The sequence below is a fragment of the Triticum aestivum genome, chromosome 4A, assembly GCF_018294505.1.
Source record: "Triticum aestivum cultivar Chinese Spring chromosome 4A, IWGSC CS RefSeq v2.1, whole genome shotgun sequence".
NCBI classification, from domain to species: Eukaryota; Viridiplantae; Streptophyta; class Magnoliopsida; order Poales; family Poaceae; genus Triticum; species Triticum aestivum.
This window is the reverse complement of record NC_057803.1, coordinates 621,909,125-621,915,510: the sequence shown is the minus strand read 5'-3', so window position 1 is coordinate 621,915,510 and position 6,386 is coordinate 621,909,125. Positions and strand designations below refer to the sequence as shown.

At 43.2% G+C, this 6,386-nt stretch overlaps 6 non-coding genes and 2 pseudogenes across 6 annotated transcripts; all 8 read right to left on the bottom strand.

Moving 5' to 3' along the window:
* Positions 1–198: 198 nt before the first annotated feature.
* Positions 199–278, bottom strand: LOC123088825 (uncharacterized; annotated as a pseudogene).
* A 396-nt stretch (positions 279–674) lies between these two features.
* On the bottom strand, positions 675–777 carry LOC123088729 (U6 spliceosomal RNA). Its single transcript, XR_006442039.1, has one exon. It is a non-coding gene; the product is annotated as a U6 spliceosomal RNA (small nuclear RNA).
* A 1,049-nt stretch (positions 778–1,826) lies between these two features.
* On the bottom strand, positions 1,827–1,906 carry LOC123088824 (uncharacterized; annotated as a pseudogene).
* Positions 1,907–2,302: 396 nt separating this feature from the next.
* On the bottom strand, positions 2,303–2,405 carry LOC123088737 (U6 spliceosomal RNA). Its single transcript, XR_006442047.1, has one exon. It is a non-coding gene; the product is annotated as a U6 spliceosomal RNA (small nuclear RNA).
* Positions 2,406–3,455: 1,050 nt separating this feature from the next.
* On the bottom strand, positions 3,456–3,554 carry LOC123088839 (U6 spliceosomal RNA). Its single transcript, XR_006442124.1, has one exon. It is a non-coding gene; the product is annotated as a U6 spliceosomal RNA (small nuclear RNA).
* A 377-nt stretch (positions 3,555–3,931) lies between these two features.
* On the bottom strand, positions 3,932–4,034 carry LOC123088733 (U6 spliceosomal RNA). Its single transcript, XR_006442043.1, has one exon. It is a non-coding gene; the product is annotated as a U6 spliceosomal RNA (small nuclear RNA).
* A 1,050-nt stretch (positions 4,035–5,084) lies between these two features.
* On the bottom strand, positions 5,085–5,188 carry LOC123088842 (U6 spliceosomal RNA). The gene has a single exon (XR_006442127.1). It is a non-coding gene; the product is annotated as a U6 spliceosomal RNA (small nuclear RNA).
* Positions 5,189–5,560: 372 nt separating this feature from the next.
* On the bottom strand, positions 5,561–5,663 carry LOC123088720 (U6 spliceosomal RNA). The gene has a single exon (XR_006442031.1). It is a non-coding gene; the product is annotated as a U6 spliceosomal RNA (small nuclear RNA).
* Positions 5,664–6,386: the final 723 nt, after the last annotated feature.

The window sequence follows — 6,386 nt, the reverse complement described above, 5'->3', positions numbered from 1 at the left end:
ATTAAAAAGATAAAAGTTACTCCAGAAAGGTTATATCTGCAATAACAAAGAAGAGAAAGCGTGTGGATCAAAATTTAAAAAGGCAGTATTGAGGACCTATCTGATAGAGAAAGTAAACTAAAGGGCCTTTCGGTACGAATAGCTGCACACGCAAGTGCAAGAAACAAGGCTCCAGTGATTTGCGCGGAAAATCTCAAATAAAATTTGGACCATTTCTCGATTTGTGCGTGTCATCCTTGCGCAGGGGCCATGCTAATCTTCTTTGTATCGTTCCAGGGACGATGCTAGCTGCGGCGCTCTGCCTTATCAACCAGTTTGACTCTCCCCGGCTGGCCAATGTGGGACTAAACAAAGGAGCGTTTGATTTGCCCAGGGCCTTTCCATAGGGCGCGTGGCAGGCCGCCAGTTGCAAGCCGGATCTCTCTTGATGTGGCCCAAATTAATGGAAGAGCATAATGGGCCCTTGTGTTTTTTGTTAGGGAATAACAAACGATGCTTGACACAAAAAAATACTATAGTTGTTGCCGCACGTGGGGGGAGGGCACATGCACGTTTAGGAATAACCTCGTTGTGCTCTTCTGATAGAGAAAGGAAACTAAAGGGCCTTTCTGTACGAATAGCTGCACATGCAAGTGCAAGAAAAAAGGCTCCAGGGACTTGCACGGAAATCTCAAAAAAATTTGGACCATTTCTCAATTTGTGTGTGTCATCCTTGCGCAGGGGCCATGCTAATCTTCTCTGTATCGTTCCAATTTTATCGGATGTCCCCGAAGGGACGATGCTAGCTGCAGCGCTCTTCCTTATAAACCAGACCGTCTCTCCCCGGCTGGCCGATGTGGGACTAAATAAACGAGCGTTTGTGTTGCCCATGGCTGTCTCTAGCCATACCTAGATTCCATCGGGCGCGTGGCAGGCCGCTAGTTGCAAGCCAGATCTTTCTTGATGTGGCCCGAATTAATGAAAGAGGATAACATGCCCTCGTGTTTTTTGTTAGGGAATAACGAATGATGCTTGGACACAAAAAATACTATAGTTGTTGCCATGCGTGGGGGGAGGGCACATGCACGTTTAGGAAAGGAGGGATCAACAAAACCTTTTGGTTGTTCACAATTTATGAATGGTGGATTATGCAAATCAAAACTTTTTTAAAAGCAAACTTGTGCGTGAAGGAGCTTAGACGATATCAAGTTATTGCCACAACTACATATTGCAAAGACCATAGTGCCAAAAGGTTCATGCTAAGCTGGCTTACCGTGTCTTTGGTGTGACTAGATATATAAAATGGTATGCAACATATATAATTTTCTACATAAAGATTGAGATTTCACCGGTTGACCTATGTAATTCATCGACCACTGGTTATTGTACACTAAAGACAAAAAGGTTTGAAGATGAGATTCTTTTGAGTGTACCACAATCCAGCCTAGTGTCCGAGAGAGTTTTCTCACAAGTCTTAGATGAGTTTGTTAGGTGGTAACATAAACAAATTAGACTAATGAAACATATTTTTTTGCGTTATGACCGAATCACAGTTGATGGTAAGGAACAAAGACAATAAAAAATTGAAGGAACACACTACATGTGGGAGGACTGAAAAGGAAGACTAATCCATAAACGTGTGATAATAGATTAAAAAGATAAAAGTTACTCCAGAAAGGTTATATCTGCAATAACAAAGAAGAGAAAGCGTGTGGATCAAAATTTAAAAAGGCAGTATTGAGGACCTCTCTGATAGAGAAAGTAAACTAAAGGGCCTTTCGGTACGAATAGCTGCACACGCAAGTGCAAGAAACAAGGCTCCAGTGATTTGCGCGGAAAATCTCAAATAAAATTTGGACCATTTCTCGATTTGTGCGTGTCATCCTTGCGCAGGGGCCATGCTAATCTTCTTTGTATCGTTCCAGGGACGATGCTAGCTGCGGCGCTCTGCCTTATCAACCAGTCTGACTCTCCCCGGCTGGCCAATGTGGGACTAAACAAAGGAGCGTTTGATTTGCCCAGGGCCTTTCCATAGGGCGCGTGGCAGGCCGCCAGTTGCAAGCCGGATCTCTCTTGATGTGGCCCAAATTAATGGAAGAGCATAATGGGCCCTTGTGTTTTTTGTTAGGGAATAACAAACGATGCTTGACACAAAAAAATACTATAGTTGTTGCCGCACGTGGGGGGAGGGCACATGCACGTTTAGGAATAACCTCGTTGTGCTCTTCTAATAGAGAAAGGAAACTAAAGGGCCTTTCTGTACGAATAGCTGCACATGCAAGTGCAAGAAAAAAGGCTCCAGGGACTTGCGCAGAAATCTAAAAAAAATTTGGACCATTTCTCGATTTGCGCGTGTCATCCTTGCGCAGGGGCCATGCTAATCTTCTCTGTATCGTTCCAATTTTATCGGATGTCCCCGAAGGGACGATGCTAGCTGCAGCGCTCTTCCTTATAAACCAGACCGTCTGTCCCCGGCTGGCCGATGTGGGACTAAACAAACGGGCGTTTGTGTTGCCCATGGCTGTGTCTAGCCATACCTATATTCCATCGGGCGCGTGGCAGGCCTCTAGTTGCAAGCCAGATCTTTCTTGATGTGGCCCAAATTAATGAAAGAGGATAACATGCCCTCGTGTTTTTTGTTAGGGAATAACGAACGATGCTTGGACACAAAAAAATACTATAGTTGTTGCCGTGCGTGGGGGGAGGGCACATGCACGTTTAGGAAAGGAGGGATCAACAAAACCTTTTGGTTGTTCACAATTTATGAATGGTGGATTATGCAAATCAAAACTTTTTTAAAAGCAAACTTGTGCGTGAAGGAGCTTAGACGATATCAAGTTATTGCCACAACTACATATTGCAAAGACCATAGTGCCAAAAGGTTCATGCTAAGCTGGCTTACCGTGTCTTTGGTGTGACTAGATATATAAAACGGTATGCAACATATATAATTTTCTACATAAAGATTTAGATTTCACCGGTTGACCTATGTAATTCATCGACCACTGGTTATTGTACACTAAAGACAAAAAGGTTTGAAGATGAGATTCTTTCGAGTGTACCACAATCCAGCCTAGTGTCCGAGAGAGCTTTCTCACAAGTCTTAGATGAGTTTGTTAGGTGGTAACATAAACAAATTAGACTAATGAAACATATTTTTTTGCGTTATGACCGAATCACAGTTGATGGTAAGGAACAAAGACAATAAAAAATTGAAGAAACACACTACATGTGGGAGGACTGAAACGGAAGACTAATCCATAAACGTGTGATAATAGATTAAAAAGATAAAAGTTACTCCAGAAAGGTTATATCTGCAATAACAAAGAAGAGAAAGCGTGTGGATCAAAATTTAAAAAGGCAGTATTGAGGACCTCTCTGATAGAGAAAGTAAACTAAAGGGCCTTTCGGTATGAATAGCTGCACACGCAAGTGCAAGAAACAAGGCTCCAGTGATTTGCGCGGAAAATCTCAAATAAAATTTGGACCATTTCTCGATTTGTGCGTGTCATCCTTGCGTAGGGGCCATGCTAATCTTCTTTGTATCGTTCCAGGGACGATGCTAGCTCCGGCGCTCTGCCTTATCAACCAGTCCGACTCTTCCCGTTTGGCCGATGTGGGGCTAAACAAACGAGCGTTTGTTTTGCCCAGGGCCTTTCCATAGGGCGCGTGGCAGGCCGCCAGTTGCAAGCCGGATCTCTCTTGATGTGGCCCAAATTAATGGAAGAGCATAATGGGCCCTTGTGTTTTTTGTTAGGGAATAACAAACGATGCTTGACACAAAAAAATACTATAGTTGTTGCCGCACGTGGGGGGAGGGCACATGCACGTTTAGGAATAACCTCGTTGTGCTCTTCTAATAGAGAAAGGAAACTAAAGGGCCTTTCTGTACGAATAGCTGCACATGCAAGTGCAAGAAAAAAGGCTCCAGGGACTTGCGCGGAAATCTCAAAAAAATTTGGACCATTTCTCAATTTGTTCGTGTCATCCTTGCGCAGGGGCCATGCTAATCTTCTCTGTATCGTTCCAATTTTATCGGATGTCCCCGAAGGGACGATGCTAGCTGCAGCGCTCTTCCTTATAAACCAGACTGTCTCTCCCCGGCTGGCCGATGTGGGACTAAACAAACTTGCGTTTGTGTTGCCCATGGCTGTGTCTACCAATACCTAGATTCCATCGGGCGCGTGGCAGGCCGCTAGTTGCAAGCCAAATCTCTCTTGATGTGGCCCAAATTAATGAAAGAGGATAACATGCCCTTGTGTTTTTTGTTAGGGAATAACGAACAATGCTTGGACACAAAAAAATACTATAGTTGTTGCCGCGCGTGGGGGGAGGGCACATGCACGTTTAGGAAAGGAGGGATCAACAAAACCTTTTGGTTGTTCACAATTTATGAATGGTGGACTATGCAAATCAAAACTTTTTTAAAAGAAAACTTGTGCGTGAAGGAGCTTAGACGATATCAAGTTATTGCCACAACTACATATTGCAAAGACCATAGTGCCAAAAGGTTCATGCTAAGCTGGCTTACCGTGTCTTTGGTGTGACTAGATATATAAAACGGTATGCAACCTATATAATTTTCTACATAAAGATTGAGATTTCACCGGTTGACCTATGTAATTCATCGACCACTGGTTATTGTACACTAAAGACAAAAAGGTTTGAAGATGAGATTCTTTCGAGTGTACCACAATCCAGCCTAGTGTCCGAGAGAGTTTTCTCACAAGTCTTAGATGAGTTTGTTAGGTGGTAACATAAACAAATTAGACTAATGAAACATATTTTTTTGTGTTATGACCGAATCACAGTTGATGGTAAGGAACAAAGACAATAAAAAATTGAAGGAACACACTACATGTGGGAGGACTGAAACGGAAGACTAATCCATAAACGTGTGATAATAGATTAAAAAGATAAAAGTTACTCCAGAAAGGTTATATCTGCAATAACAAAGAAGAGAAAGCGTGTGGATCAAAATTTAAAAAGGCAGTATTGAGGACCTCTTTGATAGAGAAAGTAAACTAAAGGGCCTTTCGGTACGAATAGCTGCACACACAAGTGCAAGAAACAAGGCTCCAGTGATTTGCACGGAAAATCTCAAATAAAATTTGGACCATTTCTTGATTTGTGCGTGTCATCCTTGCGCAAGGGCCATGCTAATCTTCTTTGTATCGTTCCAGGGATGATGCTAGCTGCGGCGCTCTGCCTTATAAACCAGTCCGACTCTGCCCGGCTGGCCGATGTGGGACTAAACAAACGAGCGTTTGTTTTGCCCAGGGCCTTTCCATAGGGCGCGTGGCAGGCCCCGAGTTGCAAGCTGGATCTCTCTTGATGTGGCCCAAATTAATGGAAGAGCATAATGGGCCCTTGTGTTTTTTGTTAGGGAATAACAAATGATGCTTGACACAAAAAAATACTATAGTTGTTGCCGCACGTGGGGGGAGGGCACATGCACGTTTAGGAATAACCTCATTGTGCTCTTCTGATAGAGAAAGGAAACTAAAGGGCCTTTCTGTACGAATAGCTGCACATGCAAGGGCAAGAAAAAAGGCTCCAGGGACTTGCGTGGAAATCTCAAAAAAATTTGGACCATTTCTCGATTTGTGCGTGTCATCCTTGCGCAGGGGCCATGCTAATCTTCTCTGTATCGTTCCAATTTTATCGGATGTCCCCGAAGGGACGATGCTAGCTGCAGCGCTCTTCCTTATAAACCAGACCGTCTCTCCCCGGCTGGCCGATGTGGGACTAAACATACGAGCGTTTGTGTTGCCCATGGCTGTGTCTAGCAATACCTAGATTCCATCGGGCGCGTGGCAGGCCGCTAGTTGCAAGCCAGATCTCTCTTGATGTGGCCCAAATTAATGAAAGAGCATAACATGCCCTCGTGTTTTTTGTTAGGGAATAGCGAACAATGCTTGGACACAAAAAATACTATAGTTGTTGCCGCGCTTGGGGGGAGGGCACATGCACGTTTAGGAAAGGAGGGATCAACAAAACCTTTTGGTTGTTCACAATTTATGAATGGTGGATTATGCAAATCAAAACTTTTTTAAAAGCAAACTTGTGCGTGAAGGAGCTTAGACGATATCAAGTTATTGCCACAAGTACATATTGCAAAGACCATAGTGCCAAAAGGTTCATGCTAAGCTGGCTTACCGTGTCTTTGGTGTGACTAGATATATAAAATGGTATGCAACATATATAATTTTCTACATAAAGATTGAGAATTCACCGGTTGACCTATGTAATTCATCGACCACTGGTTATTGTACACTAAAGACAAAAAGGTTTGAAGATGAGATTATTTCGAGTGTACCACAATCCAGCCTAGTGTCCGAGAGAGTTTTCTCACAAGTATTAGATGAGTTTGTTTTGTGGTAACATAAACAAATTAGACTAATGAA